At 44.9% G+C, this 24912-nt stretch overlaps 1 protein-coding gene across 3 annotated transcripts in view; it reads right to left on the reverse strand.

The window, feature by feature from the left end:
• LOC144785877 (uncharacterized) overlaps positions 1–24912 on the reverse strand; it is a 94399-nt gene that overhangs the window by 20653 nt on the left and 48834 nt on the right. The window lies entirely within an intron of this gene.

Genomic DNA, 24912 nt, shown 5'->3' on the forward strand with positions numbered 1-24912 from the left:
AAGAAACAGTCTAATTTTAATACATTGTATGTTTTGGTGGCTCGGAGATCCATCTAGTGCTTGCGGTTGTTTATTCACTGATATATTAAAACGATGTTTGCAAATGAAGGCCCTCATTATGATGTCGGGCAGAATCACTTCCGCCCAACACAGCATTGGTCATGGGACTGGCCGACACTCGGTCGGCAGTCCCTACCGCCACATTAGGATGCAACCAAACACTGTTCCGTCGCATTCCTACATTTTACAATGGCAGCATGCATTCTGCCCGTAAACCAGCAGTAATGCATGCTCCCATTGTAACATAGGAGGTGCGGTTCATGCCTGCACCCACATGGAAGGCACCTCAAAGGCCCGCCCTTGAGATTACTTGAGGCATTCCAACTGGCTCTCTGGACCCGTCGAAAGTCAGCCAGAATGCCCGGTCAGATTCCTTTCCGACTATTTCATTACAATGGAGACGGCCGGATTTGGCACATTACGATGCGGTTCGGAAGGATAGGATCAACGATCGGAGTCTTCCAAACAGCATCGTAATCGGCCCAAAGTGTCTACATTCACTGCAGAGAGCCCCACCTCCAGGCATTACCATAATATTCAAAAAGCTGAAAGGAATCTTAAATTCACATCAACACTGTGTGGTTTGTTTCGGACTTAATTTTCTTATACATAAAAATACACAGATTAGTTCCAAAATAGTGAAAGTGCTACAAACCGCTTTTTCACTTTTTTCTTAAATATTTTCTTAAATTGCTGGTTCTGCTGCTTCTTTTTTTAGTTTATTAATTTAAGTTAAGATAAAATCAGTGCATGGGCCTAAAGACTTTCTTAGGAATCCTCCACTAGTGCTACTGAATTCTGGTATTGCCAAATATCTGATGTCTCTTTCTTTCACCACCCCACACCTTCTGTCTCTTTTTCTCACTCTTCAAGACTCTTTTTCCTCCCTCTTATCGCCAGTTGTCATTCTCTCTATTTTTATAGGTTGCACACACCAGCCGTGCATGGGTCAGGACTCGCTAAACTGCAGCTTACTGAAATCACCTCAAGAACCTTGGAGGCCCTTTGGCCCTTGACCTTACAACCTAGCCTGGGATCTCTTTAATAAGGACACACAGGCGGTTCCTTTAGGCCTGAGGCCATTTTACGTTCAAAAGATGTCCTTAATTTTGGACGTTCCACGGTGACTACGCTCTACCGGAATTTACTTCCTTGGCAAACATACTTCGCATTAAACTTTTTGCCCTGAAGAAGCCAATGTTTGGGCAAAACACGTTGGCTGTCTTAAAAGATGCACACCAAGCGGGTTTGAAGTAAAGACATACAAAGACATCAACAAACGACTACTGATTGTTAATCAATTTGTACACCTTGCATAGTGTTACTTGCTACTCGTGTCTATTGCCTCTCATTTTTCTTCTGTTTATGTCTCTATTTTTCCTCCTTATTTCTCTCTTTTGTTTCTTTCTTGATCTTGTTCCGGAAGATGATGAAAAATTAAGTCCCTGTCCCCCAAAAATTAAGCACTACGTAACTCCCTTCCGTTGAAGCCACCAACAAAAACAAGAGGAGAGAAGACAGTACAGGAGAAAAGAGAAGAGGGGAGAACAGAGAGGAGAAGGGAAAAGAGAAGAGAAGAGAGAAAAGAGAGAGGGGAAAAGAGAGAAAGAGAGGGGAAGCGAAAAGAAGAACAGAGGAGAGAGAAAACAGAGGAGACCAGAGGAGAAGAGAAGAGAGGAAAGAGAATAGAGGAGAAAGAAGACGGGAGGGGAGAGGAGGAGAAGAGAAGAGAGGAAATGAATGAGGAGAGAAAAGGAATGAGGAGAGAGAAGAGAAGAGAGAAAAAAGGGAGAAGAGAGAAAAAAGGGAGGAGAGGAACGAGGAGAGGCAGGAGGTGAGGAACGAAGAGAGGTGAGGAATGAGGAGAGGCTAGAGATGAGGAATGAGGAGAGGCAAGAGGTGAGGAATGAGGAGAGGCAAAAGGTGAGGAATGAGGAGAGGCAAAAGGTGAGGAATGAGGAGAGGCAAAAGGTGAGGAATGAGGAGAGGCAAGAAGAGAGAGGAGAGATTCTAGAGTGAAAGAGCGCCATTGTGTATGGGAAAGAGGAACTAGCCTTATGCCCTGTTGTAAAACTAGCAGTGTTCTCAACGCTGATCACTCAGAACTCCTTCATCCAGAGAAATGCTTTGTGCATAGCCAGATGTGCTGTCCTGGCTAGATATCATGTAGTGGTCAGGTATCCATCTGGCGCTGTCCTAAATACTGCATATGCTCCAGCAGACATAGCCCTCCTCTAAAAAGAAACAAACACAGTTTGGAACTGACCAACTGGCACAAATGGAGTATTGTAGCCCAGTCTCTCTATGCCTACACAAAACATTACAGCTACTAATCTTGCAAAGCCAGGCAAGAAGACTAAGTGTAAATGTTTAAAGAGTCCCCTGGCCATACTGGTTACCCAATGAACATCTGAGTAAACTGAAAAACAAATGTACCAACACAGGACCATCTGGGCAAAGAATGCAATATAAAAACTTGAATAACAACTAATGGTATCAAGGGTGCAAACCCCATTGGAGTGCCATGCCCACTGATAAAACTGGGCATTTCAAACGACGGGAAGATGACGCTGGTCCCTTTGCAAACTCAATGGTTCAATAACAACTATTGCGTCTAATACTGGGCGAGAGACAACTTTAGATGTTTTGCAAGCTTCACCTCCCCCCCTTTTGACCAGCCCTCTTCATCCATTGGCTGTGTCCTTCACATTTTGCTTTCGCCCACAACAGTGGACAGCACGGACAATGAGAAAGCCTGCTTTAGCTGAAGGCTCCCTCTACTACGAGTTACCTCTTTTGCTTAAGCACATGTGGATATCCACCTACAAAATAGTTCACTTCAGTGACAGGAATGATGTGACAATCCCTGCGTGAATTTGTTTTTATGTATTTTTTGCGATTAGTCATTTTTAAAAAACATATTTTATTTATTTTGCAAACATTATGCCAACATTAGGCAGCAGCATTTTTAATTTGTATTTGTATTACTTTTAATGCCTATTGCATTTGTTTGCAAATGAAAAAAGAAACTGTACAAGCTTACCAAGTTCGGACAAATTCTCTTTGCTAATGCTTGAGTTGGTTTTGGTTCGCTCCAAGTGCAGGCGCGAGCTGCTTGCTTCTTCTGGTTACATTTGCAGTCTAGGCACTTTTGGGCGATAATGGATCACTATCCACATGTAATAAATAATTTGAGAGGAAAAATTAAAGGGCATTGTATCCCGCCACTAACCCTCCAGCACCTTTTCTCCACTCCGGAACTAGAAACCTTTTAGATGAAGCTTAAGAGCAACAAAAAGGCAGACTACTGGAGCCTGATGTGAGAGGACAATGTAGGTGAGCCTGCACCCCAAAATAAACTACAAATGGACCTCAATTGAGGGGTTGCCATCCAGACACCACCTGAGAACACAATAGAATAGGGAATTAATCTTGAGAGCATTCTCGAAACTGGATGGCAACAAAGTAGGAATCAATCTTAGAGTGCAATCAAACTGGTCCCCAACCTCAGAGAGCATTCAAACTGGACCCCACCCGAGAGCGCACTCAAACTTGTCCCCAATCACAAAATGCACTCAAACCTGACCCCAACCTTATAATGCGTCCAAACTGGACCCCAACCTGAAGGTGCAAGCGAACTAGAACACAACCAGAGAGTGGACTAAACCTGGACACCAAACAAAGAGTGCACTCAAAGTGGACAGCAACTTAAAAGTGCTCTCAAAATGGGCCCGAAGCTAGATACATAGACGCATTAGCTTTTTTTAACAGACTGAGTGTTCTCTGAACACAATCAAAACTGATGCACTAATCTAGGAGTAGAATTACACTGGAATTCGTTGTAGGAGTGCAATCACACTGCACCCCAGATCAAGGACCCAAGCAAAATTGAACTTAATATTTATGGAGAAAGAACTCAAACTGGACCTCAACAAGGAAGGATTACATCAAAGTGCACTGCTAACCTGAGAGTGCATTCATACTGGTCTTCAACTTGAGATGACATTCACACCTGTCCCCAAACTGAGAGCGCACTCAAACTGGATCCAAACTTGAAACAGCACTCAAACTGTACCCCAACCACATATCTTGTGCATATCTTACATCACTGATGTTTGGGATAAGTGTACCGACTAGTTCACAGTACTAATGCAGGATGCAAGCTTGGAGACTAGTTTACACCACTAATTTATGATGGATTCTTCCAGACTAGTTCACACCATTAATGCATGATGCACACTTGGGAACTTGTTTACACCACTAATTTATGATGCCTGCTCCCCTCCTAGTTCCCACCACTCATGCACAATGCAAGCTCGGGGACTTGTTTACACCACTAATTTATGATGAATGCTTCCCGACTAGTTCACACCACTAATGCACGATGCAAGCTGGGGGGGAACTTGTTTACACCACTGATTTATGATGCATGCTTCCCTACTAGTTCATGCCACTAATGCACGATGCAAGTTTGGGGACTTGTTTACAACACTAATATATGATGAATGCTTCACGATTAGTTCACACCACTCATGCACGATGCAATCTCGGGGACTTCTTTATACCACTTCTTTTATGATGCATGCTTCCCGACTAGTTCACAAAACTGATGCGCAAGCTTTGGGACTTGTTTACACCACTAATTTATGATGAATGCTTCCCGTCTAGTACACACCTCTAATGCACGATGTAAGCTGGTGGACTTGTTTACACCATTCATTTATGATGCATGCTTCCCGACTAGTTCACTCTACTAATGCACAATACAAATTTGGGGACTTGTTTACACCACTAATTTATGATGCATGCTTCCCGACTAGTTCACATCACTATTGCACGATGCAAGCTTGGGGACTTGTTTACACCACTAATTTATGATGCATGCTTCCCGGCTAGTCCACACCATTCATGCACAATGCAATCTCTGGGACTTCTTTACACCACTTCTTTTATGATGCATGCTTCCCGACTAGTTCACAACACTGATGCGCAAGCTTCAGGACTTGTTTACACCACTAATTTATGATGAATGCTTCCCGTCTAGTACAGACCTCTAATGCACAATGCAAGCTGGGGGGACTTGTTTACACTATTCAATTATGATGCATACTTCCCGACTAGTTCACACCACTAACGCACGATGCAAGTTTGTGGACTTGTTTACACCACTAATTTATGGTGCATGCTTCCCGGTTAGTCCACATCACTGACCCAGGACGCAAATTTGCACAATTATTTAGACCACAATATACAATACACTTTATATGTTTGCTTGGAACACTGATGTATGATTTGGGCTTGCTTACTTGCTTACACCACTGATATATGATGCAAGCTTGCAGACTTTCAGACCTCTGAGGCAGTGGTTAAATTATGAAAAAAAACAGAGATCTAAACTTTTTCTTAGGAGTCCACCACTAGTGCAGCCAAATACCGCTATTTGCATATTCAAGTGTTTTTCTATTCGTCAAATTCTTAATGTTATTTTTGATAAAATGTTTTAAATACATGTGAGACCTTGGGTGGTGGATTGGAATGGGTCTAGGCAAAGAACAATTTTTATGTTTATTTAGTTGTAATTTTATAATCGTATAATTTAAAAGTGGGCGTGGCTGAATGATGCAACCATGCATTGTTATTTGAGGGTATTCAGATAGTCGATTTTAGGAATTTGAACGTTGTGTAATATTTCTACAAGAATATATTTCTTGGAAATAAACTATTTCTGAATCTGATGGTATTGACATTTGTCTTCCTTCTCTCTACACTTCCTATCATTTATCTCACTCGAGCTGGTTCTTTTTTATCCCTGCTTTCTCCTTTGTAACCGTTTCCATATTTTTGCTTTCTCCTCCTTTTTATCTCTAGCTCTGAGTCAAAGTCTGATGCTGAAAGTAAGCTGGGGTCTCAAAGATGAGTGCTGGTGCACTACTCTGATGTACGATGCTCGCTCAGAGACTGGTTTAAACCGGTCACTGGCATATGATGCAAACTTACAATCCTGTTTCCCCACTAATCTAGGATTCATTCAAGCTTACTGGCTTGTTTACTCAACTGATGTGTGATGCAAGCTTGTGGACTGTTTTAAACAACTCATATACGGTGCAGTTTCAGTTTGCTGCAACTAGATCTGTATTGTTTTTAAATGCTCGAAGTATCTGAAAGCCATTCAAAACAATTGTAATAAATAAGCGAGACAGACAGAACACATGTTAAAAAGAAGCAGATCCAATTCTTGGAGCTGGGGTTGGTTAACCAAAGGACTCGGGAGAGACAGACATGCCCAGTGCAGGTAGAAGATTTAATCTTTTTTTAAATGGCTTGTGCATCTCATGAAAATAAATTGTACTTAAACGTAGAGGGATACAATCCCAAATGCTTTGCCTAGTAAAATAACTTTAATGATAGTACAAGTTTGTAAAATCGACTTCTGGTGGGCATTCAACCCATGAACCTGCAGGCCATGCATATATTTCTGCAGCGAGTGTGCAACTCACTGAGATGTGACTGTCTCTCTATAGAATATAGTATTGCAATGCTCAATGCTCCTCAGCCGGAGGTTGTACACATTAGTCAGTGGGACTTTTTCCGTTCAAGTTACAGGAGCATGTTCAATGATTCAAATGTACCTCTATAGGGGGACTGTCTGCTGTTTACAGAAGGCTTCACTTTGTTACAATCAAGTCACACCAATATCTAGCACCTAGGTTGGGCTGGGACCTTTTCGGTCTCACTTACAGCCAGCTTTAGGTGTCTGTTGTCAAAGACCTATTATCACAAATACTTAATAATACATACAAAGGGGATACTAGGGTGACAGTGGGCTTCGACTGGAACCTACCCAGCGGACACCCAACCTTAGAAGAGATACTTTGATGTCAGTGTGAGTGTCATCTGAGATTTTCTTGGACACCCATCCATTTATGACTGCCAAGTCCGCTTCAGAGATGCTAAGTGGGAGACAGCACCACATGAATTATTCCAGACGCGTCCAATCTTACAAGAGATCCATGGGTCCCCTCAGACTGACTCAGACACATGCCCGTCCTCTCAGCCCAGCAATACTCAGAAAGAGGTTCAGAAACAATAGTCTCTTTTACCCAAGACCGTCTAGGACAGACGGTCATCACAGGATGCTGGGGCGATAGCCGCGGCACTTGAAATGTTCTTGGACAGACACACATCCTTCCAGAAAATACCAAATCACCCGAAGATGTCTCAGGCAGACTCCATCATTTCTGGAGAGGCAGACGCACTCCGCGAACTCCAGAGATGAAAAAGAATATCTAGCGAGACCATCTCGGACAGGTACCCATCCTTGCAAGCGACTCAGGGGTGACCCTCTGCATCACAGTAGACTCTCAAGACAGCCACTCATTCTCACAAGAGATCCAGGGGAGATTGTCTGTACTTCAGTCAGATGTCCTATCTTGCTAAAAGTGCCCGGAGCACTCCGCGAGCTCCTCGTAAATGCACTTGGCCCGAAGGCCTCCTCAGCGCTCTTGTCCGCGTGGAGATGTGCATCCATCATGTCTGATCTCCAGTTTATGACAGCTGCTGCTCTCTCCAAGCTGTGTCAGCAGATTCAGTGACGCCTGCCCTTTTAGGCAGACCTTTCTGGGGAGTCCTATTCCTGTTCAGACTTCCACTGCACTCCAGGGAGCCCGAGGGTGGATAACCCTCACTCCTGCACCACCGGACAGACTTCTGATGGGAAACATCGCTTTGTGAGGGCAGTTTTGCAGAGTGGTCTCCTTTCTCGCTTGCTTACTTTTGGTTTCCAATATAGAACCAAAGAATCCCCGGAATCTGCAATGTTTGTAGAATTTACGACACAAATTTAAATAAGGCTCTAAACTGCTGATCCTGTGGCAGGGCACGTCAATTCTTAATTTTTTTTAGGACTAGAAACCTTTAGGTGTCTGACCCTCTTCATATTTCCCAAATACTTCATAATAACAATACATTGCACAGCCGAGAGTGCCTGGGTACATATGGGTAGTTCAGAGTTTACTTTGAAAATGTTTTTTTTTTTTTTTTTTTACAACTTTGTTGCCGTTCCAAGAATCTGCATGAAACTTTAGGGAACAAAGTTTATCCACTTTGGGTTTGGCATGGCAAGTTTCATACAGATGTGTCAGGCAAAAGTCAAACTAAAATGGGGTGTTGCGGAGGAGGGTTAAAAAGACCATTTTCACATTTTACTTTCAGGAGGTTGAGAAACTTCTAAAAATTATTTTTAGTGGGCTTGAATGGGTTAAATTACAGATATATTTGGAGAGTTCATTTGTAGAACTCCGCAGATCTCCCCAGTCCTCAAATTACAAAATGTACTCAAATCTGATTGTCCGAGAGAGCATTCTTTTCAGTCATCTCATTCAGGTCTGCAAACTTCAAGTTGGATCCACAGAATCAAAGCTCTCGGACTGGTTGACCTCATCTTCAGGAAAAGTTTACAATGCCACACTGTGCCTTATCGGCCGCCCATGGTGCTCCACCATAAACCATTATATCGAAACTACTTAACTATATGCAATGGAATGCAGTAATCTGTGCAATCCACAGCACAAGAGAGGTGTTCCTGAACTTGTCAGAGTGATGTCTTTCCCAGATTGTACCCGACTGGTTCTAGAGCAGGAAAGATACCATTTCAGTCAAGCAAAAACTACATGCCATGTACTTACAATGCATTTGACTGTATCCCACAAAGCTCAAAGTCAACACTGGGGGAAAGATGCTCTTTTTGATACACCAGAGGCTGTTTGGGATTGGATTGAGGAGAGGACGGGTCACTCCAACCTGTCCGGGCAACTGGGAACCATCTCCCATGGCGGGATGTATGCCACAGAAGCATCCTCCAAGGAGAGAAGAGGCTGAAGCAGATGTTGCTGCCATTCGACAAGTGTCAAAGTCAAAGTCAAAAATTATGTTTATTATGACCGTAGTCTTTAAACAAACAAGCCGTGAGCATAGCACACTAAGAGGAATGTATACAGTAAAACCTATTCTTATTTTTAAAAAGTTATTCTTTAAAACAATTCTACATTTCAATTCCAAAAATACAAAGTCCAATTATAAAATACTAGTCACCTCTAAAAGTTACAAATGCTTTAAAACGTGTTTATAAAAAATTTTAAAATCCTATTCACTTTTCTCCCCATCCTAACAGTTTCGGTCAATAAAACTTCATACAGAACTACATTTTTCCTAGGATCTCAATACCTCTGGGTCACCTTTAGAAATTTCCCTAGGGCAATTGCAATGTCAATGGAGGGTACTTCTGTTAAGAGGATGGCTGCCTGCATCCTTGTTTTAGTTCCGTATTTTAGGAAAACTGGGCGCAGCCATAGTTTTCTCTGTTCCAGGAGAAACAGGCAGTCCAACAGAATGTGCAGCCAGTCACACTTAGTTCTCAGGTTACACTTGCAGCGTCCTTCTTGGTCTAGGAGTGTGACTTTGAGCTCTTTGTTTATTATCCACGGGTTAATCCCAATTCTACACCTCAGGATCTCTTGCCTAAACCCGCGGTTAGGTAGTCTATCAAGGTAGGGGAACCAGTTTCCGTTGGGCCAAGCCTTTAGCATATGCGCCACTGATTTTTTATTTGTTAAATAACTTAAATCCATTGCTTTAGAAGCTTCCCTCCCCCTTTGTTTCAGCTCCCCTTTGGTACTTATTACCTGCAACGTTTCCTGATCCCAATCAATCTCTAGTGAGTTACAGATTCCTTTCAATTTGTCCCTGCATACTTTTGCCCATTTTAACTCACTTCTCAGTATTTCATTGCGACACCAATATGCAATTTTTTGGCTCTCGGGGTCTTCCAATCTCTTCCAAAATCTAATTACAGCCATCTGGGTTTGTATTTCCCAAGATTTTGAGGCTATTTCTAGCCTGATGGCTTGTATCATCGAAGATCGAGGAAGGGATAAGAGTCTTTTTAAGCAATTTCCCTCTATCACGTCCCAGGACCCTTTACCGCTCAAATAAAGGATCTCTGCGCCATATAAAATTTGAGAGGGTATCATTGCTTCGAAGGCTCTCAGCATAGGTCGGTGTGACATCTCTCCATACACCCCATTAAACCTTTTTAACCCACATATGGAGGAAAGAGCCTTAGCTTTTTGGGTATCCATATGGGAGTTCCAATTTAAAACTCTATCAAACCACAGACCCAGATATCGATATTCGTTAACCGTCTCCAGTTTGAGGTCGCCTATATACCATGAAAATTTACTTATCTTTTTCCCGAAGCATAGGGTTTTCGTTTTATCTAAATTAATTGTTAGAAATTTTTTGTCACAATATGTTTTGAAGGCGTTAAGCTTCCTTTGTAGGCCCCTCTCGGTCTGGTCTACTATCACCAGATCGTCTGCGTACAATAGGCAGGTTATTTTATTGCCATCCATTTTGGGGCTGGCGCTGCCCTCCACCTCTAAATGTGCCGGGAGATCTGACAGGAAGATTGAGAAGAGCTGTGGGGCCAGCACACAGCCTTGTCTCAATCCATTCTCTATGGGTATTTTTGGTGTTAAGGATCCGACCTTATCCTTAATTACTTGCCCCCAGTTTTCCCTGTGGAGTTCTTTTATTATAATGAGTAGATCATTGGGAATCTTCAGCCTCTCTAATAGCTCCCATAGGCAGGCCCGATCCACTGAATCAAAGGCGGCTCTGAAGTCGACGAAACAGCAGCATAATTTGCCGTTCTGTTCCGTCGACTTCTTTGCCATCGCCCATAGTGCAAATCCGTGGTCTATTGTAGAATGGCCTGCTCTAAATCCCCCCTGTTCTGTGGGTATTATTTGAAACTCCTCTACCCATACATTCAATTGTTTCAACAAAATTTTTGAGAACACCTTCTCGCCTATATCTAGCAGATTGATTAGCCGGTAATTTTGCGGCTCTTCCTTGCTCCCTTTCTTATGAATAGGCCTAATTATTGCCCCTTTCCAAGTTGGTGGCATTACCCCTTCTTTTAGGACTACCTGGAACATCTTGGCAAGAAATCTTGCCCACCATTTTACCTCGGATTTCAAAATTATTGCAGGAAGATTGTCCGGGCCTGCTGCCCGAGTTAGCTTAAGTTCCCTTATTGTGCGCTCGACATAGTCTTCATTAAATTGTAGTAGTAGGTCCTCTGAGATTTCTTGCCATACTTTGTGCTCCACCTCCTCTCTAGAAGCCCTTGCCCCATACAGTTTCCCTATGTACCCTTCCCATGCAGCCTCACTCACCACACAGTTCAGGTCTCCATCTGGTGTTCCTGCTACAGACTTTACTAGTCTCCAAAATTGCCTTAAGTTTTTGTCTTCTATGGCTTCTAGTAGTTCTAGCCAACACTTTTCTTTATAAACCCTTTTTGCGTTAGTTACCATTATCTTAAATTCTTTTTTCAGTTTGGCTATCTGGGCCTGTCTCTCAGATGTAAAATTCTTTTTTTGTCTTCTTTGTGTTGCGCGTATCTCCTTTTTCTTATTTTGGCACTCCACTGAAAACCCTTTACATTGATTTATTTGTTTAGCCATTGTGCGATGGTTCCCTTTTAACTTTATCTTTAGGCATTGGACCACCTCTTCTAGTTTCCCTATGAACCATTCCAATTTCTTATTCTCACAGTTTTCCGGTGCTAATTTAATTTGCAGGGTCTTCAGTTTTCCCATATATTCTTCAGTTAGGCGTGTCGTCACCCGTTTGGGATATTCAACCTCCTGGGTGATCACCCTTTCTCTCTGTAGTTCACTTCCCCCTGTCATTGATATGTACAGGAGTTTGTGATCACTCACAGCTTTTTGTTCTAACCTAAACTCCCTGATCTGGGTGAAATTCCAGGCCTGCAGGAATATATAATCTATTGGGCATTTCTGTTGCCCTGGGATGAATGTCTTTCCTGCTGGGGAGTCTGTCTCCGTTCTCCCATTTACGCAATGAAAGCCTCTCCCTCCCAGGGTGTGAACAAGCTCGAGATCTTGTTTCGAAATTTCCCCATCTGGGAACTTAGCCGGGTTTATTCCATACACCTCTAACTGTTCCCTATTCCATTGGTCTGCTTTTTTTGGATTTAGTTTATGGTTAAAATCCCCCATTATCATTATTGACTCTGCGGGATATTTTTCTAAAAAACTGTCTACATCCTCTTTGAAGTACTTCATTTCCCTTTCATATTCCTCCCCGTTATCCCACTGCATGTATACATTCATTAAAATCAACATTTTATATTTATGATCCACCTTCATGAGTTCAATTCTGCAAGCTTGTGCCCATTTACATTTTGTATTCAACAATTTAAAGTCCCTCATCACTTTTGTTGATATCAGTGTCAGCAGCCCTCCCGAGGGCCGTCCATGGTTTTTCTTTATTGCTGACTGCTGTATCTGAGCATATCCGTCAAATGTAGGGGTGTTGTCGCATAACCAGGTCTCTTGCAGGCAGGCAATGTCTACTTTATTTATGACTTCCTTTATATACTCACGTTTTTGCTCATTGCCTATCCCATTTATATTCCAGGTTAAGAGACCTAAATCTTGCGACCCCCCTCCATCCTATTCAACGTCACTCAAATCGCCTTCTTCCTCCATATCCAAAAGGTTACTTGGGTTGCCTTCTTCCATAGGATTACTATGGGTCGACCAATTGCCCCATGAGGCGTCATTCCTTGTGTTATTTATTACGACATTCAGGCGGCTTAGATCCTTCTCCGTTTCTCTACAGAGGATTACTTGCCTCTTCTGGAGCCCGGCATGGTGATTTAGAAAGTTTTTATCATTGGAGGTTTTTATTTCCCTCTCTGGGATAATCCTTATTCCCTGTTGAGTTATCTCCATTGAGGCTTTCTGGATTGCCCTTTTTACTAGGCCCGAGTGGAGGGTAATTTTTGTTATCTCCTTTCCATACCTATTTTCTACAAAACCAACCTGCTGTAGATCTTTAGTACCAATCCCTCTCAAGCTGTCGCATTTTTGGAATGCGGACAGAATCCGTGCCCTATTTAGGGGACCTGGATTTCCTGTCGGCTTCTCTTTCCTCCCGGGAGGTATTGGGTCTAAAAATAGCCAATTGTTCCTATCCCTCTCGGGTAGGTACGTGTTTGTTACCAGCGCCTGCTGAGAGTCGATTGGCCTCCCCGTTTGCCGTCCGTTCCTTCTCTCACTCGAATCTTCATGTACCTGAGGTCTTACTGTCCTTTGAACTATAACTTGTTCATCCCTATGCCTTACTTTCTGTTTCGTCGTTCGGAAGGAAGGGTTGGCCTCAATTGCCTCCTTAGGTCTCTGCGATTTCCTTTGTGCCCTCTGGGTCCTTGGGGGCTTTGGGTCTTTTGTCTCTACTTGCGTGGGTCTATTTGTTGTAAAGGTTGGAGCTGATGCATTCAGGTCAGACTGTATCACTCCCGACACTGTTTCCTTCCCTTTTTTCTTCCCTACTTGGTTCAATTTCCTGCTTTTTCCGGATCTGGTCGTGGTCCCACGTGTGACATACCCCCCACGCCTTTTTATCAGCATAGGTCTTCTTGATATATATACATTGTCTGCAGACTCGTCTGCCTCCTTTGCTGATTGTTTTGCAGGTTGGGGGTCACCTCCCAGGGATACACTGCTTTCTTCTTCTATTATTACCATGTCACTTTTCTCCCTTGACGGGGTTAAATTCATAGACATTTCCTTAAATGGCATTTTGCTCTTTATTTCTCCAAGTTCTTCTTCTATTTTCTTTAGATGTTGTTTTTGAGCTTTCATCAGACCATTATTTGAGAGACTCACTTCCAGGATTCCTTGTAATGCCTTCTGGAGTAACAAGATTACCTCTATCAGCGAAGACGTAGGCGTTTCCGGGATCGCTGAATCCTGAATTGTGTTTCTGGCAGGATTTACTGGGTTGCCAGACCTTTTGCTCTCGTGATGCATTGATGATTTTTGCAGTTGGTAGAGCTGCTGGAATTGATCTGGCGCGCCTCCCCAGATAGCGCTCTGGTTCTGCTCTTCATTTCCCCTAGGGTCTTCGTTTCTTAGTGACAGCTGAGAGAACAGTTTGGGAGATGATGATAGTCGAGGCGCCGAGATTTGGTCATTTAAGCTTTGAAGAGTTAGATTTATAGTGATGTGGTTCTCCCCCTCCTCTTTGCTGTCCGGGCTCGCCTCTTCGTGGTTTCCTCCCTTTTCTTGCTGTCTTCGACTTCCGTCCGGTTTGCCGGGGTTTCCATCAATTTCCCCGACAATTTCCACTATTTCTTCATCTATTTCTGATGTAATTGCTGGGTTCAATGATTTATAGTGTTTCCCCACGAACTCCTTTATGGACTTTGTCACTCCTGTGTTCTCTTTCTGTTTGTTATTCGTTTGATTGCCACCTCTTTTTGCCTTCTGTGCATTTTTCACTACTTTTTTAACTTTTCTCTTCTTTCTTTTACCCTTACTATTGTCCGGGGATGATGCTTGACTTTCTTGGCTCTCTTCCAGAGATTTTGAGCCCTCCATTATTTTACTCCTCCCTTGTTCGTCCCCTGTACGTAAGTTCGTCCCTCTTTTGGGGACCATTGCTGGGTACAAGGGCTATTGTGTAAATGAAGGTGTTACACTTAATTATTAAATTTCTCTATTTCGCGTTAATCACTTACCTCTGTTCTGCCTAAATGCCTTCCGCCTGATCTCCTTCCGCTGTTCTTGCCACACTTGCTCTTACTGTCGTTTTTTATTTAATGGACCTCCTGGTTCACAGTAGCTCCCGGCTTGTTTGAACCTATGCTTTTAATTACTTTATTTTTCCTTGCTGCCTTACTGCCTTAGGGACTCCTCCCTACAGAGTTGTGAACTCCTATTTCCCTGTTTCCCTGATTCCCTGCTGGCTCTGCTGGCTCTGCTGGCTCTGCTGGTTACTACTCCAGCCCCAGCTAAATGTCCGGGTCAGCTTTGGGTCAGAGGGTACTATGGAGTGCTAGCGCTGTGTGGGAGTTAGCGCTGAAATAAGGATTGCTGAAGTATGGTTTGCACTAAATTAGGGCTGCCGCTTCCCTAGAGTCCCTCTTCCGTGACTCGTGGCTCTTGCCTTGACTCTTGGCGGCTCACCGGCTCGCGGCTCCTCCCCCCCGCGGGCTCCGTAGTGTAGTGCACCCAGGCGGGGGACGGAGTTTCTAGCGGTGCGCTCTTCCCGCAATCAAAAGTGCTTGCTGCTTACCGCTGGTGAAAATGCGAGCGGTCCCCCAGCGGCGGCGCTTGTACTGCTGTAAGTGCGGGTACTACCTCCGCACTCCCTCCGTATTTCCTCCGCAGCTCCGATGCTCTCCGTGGCTCTCCTGCTCCTGCTTGGCTTCCGCTCGACTGCTTTGGTCTGGCGAGGGCGTGGCGTGGCTCAGCCAGGCAGGCTAGGCGAACAGAGTTTTTTGTGTCAAGTGTCTTGTACACTAGCCTTAGTGACAGTCAGGATGATCCCAGAAAAACTGACGAAAGAGGTCGCATCCAACAGCAAGACCATGGCTTCAACGCATTGAGTTCCAGAATCCTCTGTGCTCTATCCATGTCCTTAGCTTTTGCCCCTCAGTTGTTCTGGAGCATTCACTCCTGTTACTGAGGATGGTGGCACATATTTGTTTTCTCTGAACAACCCTCACATGTTCGGTTAGGTAGGGTGACCCACCCTCATCTGGGACTTGCTCATACCATCTGGTATTAAAGTCGTGTATTCTAGCTTCTTGTTATAAATCACGGTAGTTGGGTGGGGGTGGGCTTTTGGATTGTTTCACATAACAAACGTTTTCAGTTTTTATTTGCATTAATTTTTTTTTTGTTGAGCGATAGATACTTCCCCGGATAGAAGTGTAGGCTCGGGAGGAGTTGGATGTTGGGACTTTGTTCAAGGTCTTCAAGTTGTTGATCAGGCAAGGTACTCATATTCAGAAGCTGACAATTATGAGGCTGAGTTGAGGCCAAGCAGAGGCATCCTTTCCCGAATAGTGGGTCCTCTAATAAGAGCTGAGCAGGCTCAAACTATCACCCTCTACTGCCCCACCAGATTCTAAACCATTGATTAAAGCACTGAAAATCTTCGGCAGCACATTCTGTCCTTGAAAATCAACAGACCAAGTGGTAGAATCAAGTCAGGGGCGGTACTGCAATATGCCAAGCATCATTCTCCACCTGTCCTCCAGTTGCAAGAAATGCATCTCATGAGCACCAATTGTAACTTTCTGGGAAGATCCAGTTAAACTAAAGTATATCATCCATGCTTCACTGTGAGTTCTAGAAAGGGTAGCAAGCTTGTTTCTTTTTATTGGTGGGTCCCGGGTACACAAAGATAGTTTAGGTCGATATATGTTGGTGACAGGTAAGCAGGATCGTCCTGTACACACAGAAGGGGGGACGAGGAGATTTTAAAGACCAGAGAGGGCGAACTCCCCGATTCTGATAACAAAACACACAAGAGCCCTCGGGTCTATCAAGAGATACTAAGGGACAAAGACGGCTAACTAGGAGGAACCATCCCTTTAAAGCAGTGGTTCCCAAACTTTTTTGACCTGTGGCTCCCTTGACCTAATCGGCAGTTGGCCGTGGCTCCCCACCATTTTTTTTACTGGTGGGCGAGATGTAAGCCCAACCTCAGGAGTACTTCCTGTTGTCTTCCTTAAAGTAATTGGGATGGAATGAAGGTATTATAATCATATTTGTAACAAAATAAGAAGATAACCGTTGACGTAAGCAGATCAGTTTATTTTAAAAGTATTCATTAAAAGGGTGAGTTTTTAAACATGAACTGAGAAACGTTACTGTCCCGGCTCTGATGACATGATATATCAAAGCTAGCTGCCACGGTTTCAGACTGCTTATGTGTGAACTTTTCATAATTTCAGTGTAACTATGAGTGACATTCAACAACTATGAGTGGCACCTTCTCGTAAGCCAAAGCAAGCAATGAAGACGAGGGAAAAGTATAAATATCAGAAATTACATACGTTTGAGCAATGGGAAACACTAAGAAGATCTTAAAACTGCAGCAAGGCACCAGAAGAAAAGAAGTTACTTACCTGTAACTTTAGTTCTCCAGTATTGGAATCTTTCATAGATTCACATGCCTGAATCATTCCCTGTCGTCGAGACGGGAGTCTCCGGTATATAAAAAAGCAGTGCTTAGTAGTGTAGCAAACTGAAAAGAGGCCTAGGCCCATTTCCCTTTTGCAACCCATAGCCTTTGCTATGTAAAAAAGGCCCAAACTTTTCCCTGAACCAATCAGAGATCCTCACCCTCTAGAACACTCATGAGAGAACCTTCTGCCCCTCAGATTTTTCGCGCACTTGTGCATATAACACACTTCTTGTGCTAAATCCGAGGTGAGCCTCTCAGGGGAGGAGGGTGGGTGCATATGAATCTATGAAAGATTCCAATACTGGAGAACTAAAGTTACAGGTAAATAACTTGTTTTCTTACTCCAGTATTGGAACTTTCATAGATTCAGAATAGCGAGCAGTGAAAACACAAAGCACATTTTCCTGATACATTACATAATCATGCAATACCATTACAAAATGAAACATAATCTCATAAACATATATACATACTTATATAAAATGTGACTTTGTAAACAACAGAAATTATGGATGGAGGGATGCAAGAAAGGCTCACCGTTACTGGATGATATTCCGCAGTACCGCCTCTCCCACCGCCGCATCCGATTCTGCGGCTGCCTCCAAGCAGTAGTGCCTGGTGAAGGTGTGCGTAGATGCCCAGGTTGCTGCTCTGCAGATATCCTGGATTGGCACTCCTCCAAACAATGCAGTGGATGTGGCCACTGCCCTCGTGGAATGGGCACGGACTCGTGCATTCAAAGGCTTTCCAGCAGCTTGATGACAGTAGACAATTGCACTGGAAATCCATCTGGCAATTCCCCTCTTTGACAGCGGGAAGCCTTTCCTGGGTGCGCTGAAGGCGACAAATATCTGGGAAGACTTGCGAAACGCCTTAGTTTCTTTCAAGTAAAATTTCATACATGGCCTTCCGGCCGAATTTTATAAATGTTACATAGACATAATGGCCCCAGTGTTGAAGGAGGTTTTTGAAGATGCATTGGAAGTGGGAGTGCTACCGCGTTCAATGCGGGAAGTGGTGATTACTTCTCTTTTAAAGCCTGGTAAAAACCCTGAAGAATGCGACTCGTACAGACCATTATCCCTCATAAATTGTGATGCAAAAATATTGGCAAAAATACTGGCGTCCCGATTGTCCCTCCTTATGACTAAGATAGTACTCCCAGACCAGGCTGGTTTTGTTCCTGGTAGATCCACCCCTCATAATTTGCGTACCCTTTTCTCTATGATTCGCACTATAGCGCCGGAGATCCCGGTTGCCGCCATATTCTTGGATGCTACGAAAGCATTTGATTTTGTAGAATGGGATTATATATTTACCGTCCTAAACAGAATGGGGTTCCCTAAATTATTTATTGACTGGATCAAATTGTTGTACACAGAGCCCACAGCTAGAGTGCTCATTAATGGTGGGCTATCTGACCCGATACTTATCACCAGAGGCACCAGACAAGGATGCCCGCTCTCCCCTTTGCTATTCGCAATTGCGATCGAGCCCTTAGCATGCCGTATTAGACAACCTCACAAGCAAAGCGCATTCAAGTGCTTCCAACGGCAAATCGACTTCTCCCTCTATGCGGACGATCTGACATTGTATGTTACAGATCCCCAGTCCAACCTTAACCCCTTGCGGCGCGAATTCATAGTATTTGGACGCTTATCGGGCGTACAAATTAATTGGAAGAAATCGCAGTTTTTCCCTCTTACCCCGGCGGTGGTACGTTTTCCATTGGACTTCCCACTGGACTGGTGTCGCTCAGATCTCCGATATTTGGGTATCCAGGTAGCTATGGACAAGGAAGAAGGTTGAATTATGGCACGGCAATCACGAAATTAACTGACGATGTCACTCGTTGGAGGTCATTACCACTGTCCATGGCGGGAAGGGCCTCGCTTATAAAAATGGTCGTCCTGCCCCGATTTCTGTACCTCTTCCAAAATATTCCATACTACCCAGGTGCCTATTTTTTTTAGAACTTTAAGATCGGAGCTACTGAGACTATTCTGGGGAGGTAAACCGCAGCGACTGGCATGGTCTATCGTTACTCAACCATAAGTTAATGGGGGATTCGATGTTCCTGACTTCCTTGTGTATTATTTGAGTGCACAGGCACAATACGCATATCACTGGATTGTACCGACTCCCTTCATGCCACAACTGGCAGTAGAGGATTGGATAGGGAGGCCACTACCCCTGAGAGGAATCATACATTGCCCTGTAGAGGCAATAGAGACACCGTTTACTACGGTGACCTGTACGGTAGACGCGTGGAGGCGGATACTTAAAATACTACATCTCCCTTGGTTATATGCGCCAGGCCTGTCGCTTGCTTATCATCCCCAATTGACACTGCTTCAGGAAGGTGGGTTCCAAAAAATGTGTCGGAGTGTCATGTTCTGCCAGGCAGGGGGAAACGGATCCCGTTTCTTCCGTTCAGATGCTCGGAAAAACTACAACTCCTGTCATGCTCGTGGGAGAGACGCAAGGGGCGCACAGGAAGTGCGCAACGAGTCTTCAAAATGAGTCACGAAGACGAAGCCGGCGCCGATAATTCCTGATGTTCCTGGCGAGTGTTTGGAGTGTGGCTGGAGATGCGGTAAGAACGCGGATTCTTCCTTTGTTGGGATATCTTTGAACCTGGTGGCTTAGTCCTTCTGGAATCCCGCTTCAGTGCTTTCCGCACTACAAATATTGCGTTGTTTACTCCGGCTGGAGGGAAATACACGGCGGGGTGTGAAAGGCTCTCCCTACGCCCGTGTGTACTTTGTGTTCATAGTGCTGTGGTGTTCACAGGAACAGTAAGCAAAAAGCGAAATCCCCGGCTGGGTGTGTGAATAACACCCGGCACATTGTATTTAGAAACGTTGGTTTCCTGGAGTTTAGCGTGCATCGAAACTGTAAGCGAAAGTGAAGTGCTTTCAATCCGGATATTTGACTCACTTGCAAGGAATACAAGGACGCTTGTATTTCCAACTGCAAGGATTTGTTTCTACTGAAACTTGCCTCAACTACAAAGACAGGATTCTAAAGCGAGTGAGAGGAAAGAACATTGAAGGGCATTATACTTCTCCACCCTCAGTGGTGCAAACATTAGTTTCTCAATCGAGGGGAAGAACCTGTCTTTGGTGTGCTATACAAACACCAGGTTAAAGGCATTCACCTTTCAGTTATTCGTTTTACTTATAACATTTGCTTTACCTATTCCTTGTTTTATATTGTGTTACATAGGTAGCAGACTCCAAGCAGGGCAAACTCCAAGAGAATTACTCCCCCTTTGATGAATACACATCCTGTATATTAGGTATGTGTGACGGTTAGAAATGGGTAAGAACAGTCTCTGATGTGAAGGGTTTGTGTTCTACAACGTGTTTATGCTTTGTCTTTCTATTAGATGGGTGGAGTGCCTGTTACCCCAGCCATGAGAGTCTACTACTGGTTTATGCATACATTTCTTTCTTTACAGGTATAATCAGGAATCTAAGGGTCAATTGGGTGGTAAAGGAGTGTGGGAGTGTGTGGAACTGGAAGTCCCAGAGTTAAGGGGGGGGCTGTTGTTTCATCCAGTTGTTCTTTGTCGTTTCAGGTCTCCCTCCCAGCTGTTCCCTTCCTTTCCCTCCCCGGGTGAACACCCTTAATAGTCTGTACATCATCCCTCAGACCTTGAGGCGGTTCAGAAGGGGAGGTTATAGGCCTAGCAACACAGCCCCGAAGAGGTCGGAAGGCAGAGCCTGACAGAATTATCGGCCCACGAATTCTATCCGCTTCTTGGCTGTGTTGATCTACAAGATGACCACCTTAGAAGATGTGTTAGCAGCGTTAGCACTAGTTCAGGCGGAATTAACCGCGTCCAATAGAGAGGTGGCCACATCCAGAGCCGAAAACGCTCAGTTAAAGGCACGCTTAGATAGGATGCCTACGGTTCCGGTGGTAGGGGGTGGGGGAGCCGCGGCCGCCACCTCTGTGGTGGTAGAGATGCCCGCTCAAATCCCTTTAGCCCCGCCCGAACGGTTCTATGGGGACAACAAAAAAGTGCAGGTGTTTGTAACGCAAGTATTAATGCACTTTGTGTGCAAACCCAAGATGTTTGCCACTAACCAAGCCCGGGTAGCCTTCCTGATTTCATATTAGGGGGTGAGGCTGCTCAGTGGGCAGTCCCTGTGGTTCGACGAGACGACCCCCTTCTCTACGACTGGGACGAATTCCGAGCTGAGTTCGAAAAAACTTTTGATAGAAGAGCGGAAACGTTCACCGCGGATAGAGAGTTGTTGAAACTCAAGCAGGGAGACACAGACTTGGTTACGTATCTGAATCATTTCCGTCGGTTGGTGGCAGAAACCGACTGGCCCGAGGCTAAACAAACCGCCTTGTTCTATCAAGGATTGAGCGGAGAACTCAAGGACGTTCTGGCTCAAATCGATCCACAACCCCGGACGTGTAAGGCCCTTATAAAACTCACCTTACGGCTGGATCACAGAATGAAGGAACGTAAGGGGGATCACAAGAAGAGAGAACGACCCGTTACGCCTTATGAGAGTCCCACGGCAGGAGAGAAGGCCGGTTCACAATCAGATTCTATGGAGATTGGAGCGGTGAGGGCTTCCCTTACAGCAGGAGAAAAAGACTATCGCAGAAAACAAGGGTTGTGCCTTTACTTCGGGGAAAAAGGACATTTCCTTCGGGAATGTCCGGTAAAACCCAAACCTGGGAGGATGAAACTAGGACAATCCTCTGCAGTACTTACAGGACAAGAGTCGGGAAACTCCAAAGCTTGAAGGTGTGCGAGGGGGAACCGTCAAGCAAGTACTCTATCCCTTCTATAAACCCGGATGTGGACCAAGAAAAAACACATTTATACATAACCATGATGCTTACGTTGAACAATGAGGAAAAAGAGGTGCGCGCCATGGTGGATTCTGGAGCTACCGGGTGCTTTATGGATCGTGTAGAGGCCCAGAGATTGGGAGTGCAACTCATTAGGAAGGAAAAACCCGAAATCGTTTACGCAGTGGACGGGAAAGAACTCGAGGCCGGACCCATCACGCATCACACAGCCGAATATGGCCTCACATATGAAGGAGCTCATAGCGAACTCTTAGCATTTAATATAATCCAGGCACCCCAATACGGTATAATCTTGGGTCTTCCGTGGCTGCAAAAAAATGAACCGGTGATCCAATGGAAGAACAGAAAGGTGCAGTTCCTATCCCCTTACTGTAAAGAGCACTGTGTGCCCGGGCCACACCATCCGGCGCAAGCACTGGCCTCCACTGCAAGGATAGCAACGGCCGCAGAAAAGGAAGTGTCTCTCCCACTATGCTATCAGGCATACGAAGCGGTATTCAGTGATAAAGAAGCGGAGTCGCTCCCTCAGCATAGGGCATATGATTGCCGTATTGATCTTGTTCCGGGGGCGATCATTCCCAATGGCCGGATTTATGCTCTTACGTTGCCAGAAAACGAAACGCTTCGGGCCTACTTGGACAAGTATCTTGCATTAGGGTTTATTCGCCCTTCCAGGTCTCCGGCGGCTTCGCCTCTGTTTTTTATCCCGAAAGCAAACGGCGAGAAGCGTTGTTGTATCGATTATCGGGCGTTGAATACCATCACTGTCAAGAATCAGTACCCGTTGCCGTTAATACCCGTTCTACTGGAACAAGTTAGATCCGCCGCTATTTACACCAAGCTGGACCTTCGAGGCGCCTATCACCTTGTTCGTATCAGGAAAGGAGACGAGTGGAAGACGGCCTTTAAGATGCGGTATGTGACTTTACGAATACCTGGTCATGCCCTTTGGGCTATGTAACGCCCCAGCCGCGTTTCAGTACTTCCTTAACGAAGTACTGCGAGAATATCTAGACCGTCACGTCGTTGTGTATATCGACGATATACTCATTTATTCTGACTCTACTGAAGAACATGTACATCACGTACAGCTGGTATTACAAGCTCTGCAAACACATCATTTGTACTGTAAAATCACCAAATGCGAGTTCCACGTAACGACGGTGGAGTTCCTAGGAGTGATGCTCACACCCTCCGGTCAAGTGATGGCAGAAAGGAAAGTACAAGCAATCAAAGACTGGCCTCGTCCGTGCAATGCTAAAGATATTCAAAGCCTGTTAGGATTCGCTAACTTCTATAGACGGTTTATTCAAGGTTTTTCGGGAATGGTGGCTCCTTTGACCCGTCTCACGAGGAAGGATGAGAGTTTCCTGTGGACGGTAGAAACACAAGAAGCCTTTGACAAATTGAAGGCGGCTTTTTCAGCAGCCCCAGTGCTTTCGCATGCCAACCCTGACTTGCCGTTCATCGTAGAAGCCGATGCTTGGGAGCAGTACTGTCTCAACGAGACGAAACACCGGCATGTTGCATCCCATTGCCTACATGTCAAGAAAACTTAGCCCGGCAGAGAACAACTATACCATCGCGGAAAAGGAGCTGCTAGCCATCCGTGATGCCTTCTTGGAGTGGAGACATTGGTTGCTGGGGGCGAAACATCAAGTCACCGTGTACACGGATCACAGAAATCTTCAATTCCTCCGAGCAGCGAAACATCTAACCCCCAGACAGTTAAGGTGGATGCTGTTCTTTGAAGAGTATCGGTTCATAGTGACCTTCAGACCCGGCACACAAAACAGGAAAGCGGATGCACTAACGAGGCAGGAAAATCCTATCATGCATACCGCTACACCAGAGCGGGCCATCATTACACCCTCCAAGGTCATAGGAGTAACCCACACACAGGACTTCCTAATGAAGGTGAAAATCGGAAACCAAACGTGTGTGTGGAGAACCTGGCTAAGACACCACCCTGAGTGGAAGGTGAAACAAGGAATCCCAATGCGAGGTACACAGATTTTTGTTCCTACGATTGCTTTACGCAGAACCGTGTTCTCGTGGTGCCATGACATTCCATGCGCAGGACACATGGGATACATAAAGACTCTTGAGAAAGTCATGAGACAGTTTTGGTGGCCTTCGATTCGACTAGATATACATCAATGGGTTACCTCCTGCACGAAGTGCGCTCAGATGAAGGCGGATCGTCAAAAACCACAGGGACTGCTTCAACCATTGCCCACTCCAGAGCTTCCATGGGAAAGGTTTTCTGTTGATTTTATAGTGGGCCTACCCAAAAATCAGGGGAAAACAGCTATAGTGGTGGTCATTGATTACGTGACCAAAATGGGACACTTCATAGCGTGTGCCCAGGTCCCCTCGGCAGGCCAGTTGGCACACCTACTCCTTGTGAATGTGGTTAGACTACACGGGCTCCCGAGAGACATAGTGTCTGATCGAGGAGCGCAATTCACGGCTAGATTTTGGAAGGCTTGGTGTGCGGAACTGCAGATACAGTCCTCTTTGTCCACCAGTTTCCACCCTCAAACCGATGGGCAAACGGAAAGGCTGAACCAAACACTGAACTAATACCTTCGGTGTTACGTGAAGGAAAACACAGACTCATGGGTGGATTGGCTCTGGGTGGCGGAAATAGCCTACAACAACTCTCAACATTCCTCCACGTTACATTCCCCTTTTCAAAGCACCTATGGTTTTCACCCTCGCTTCACTCCTATGTTATCACCTAATGCGGGTACCAGGGTGCCTGAAGTCAGGGAGCGGTTGTTGCGTGTGCGCAAGGTACTCCTGGCCACACGGAAAAACCTGACCAAAGCCAAAGCTCGCTACAAGCACCAAGCCGATAAACACCGTAGGCCTGGCCCTGTGTACAGGAAGGGGGACTTGGTTTGGTTGTCCACCAAAAACATCACTTTTAAG

The sequence above is a fragment of the Lissotriton helveticus genome, chromosome 10 (assembly GCF_964261635.1).
Source record: "Lissotriton helveticus chromosome 10, aLisHel1.1, whole genome shotgun sequence".
NCBI classification, from domain to species: Eukaryota; Metazoa; Chordata; class Amphibia; order Caudata; family Salamandridae; genus Lissotriton; species Lissotriton helveticus.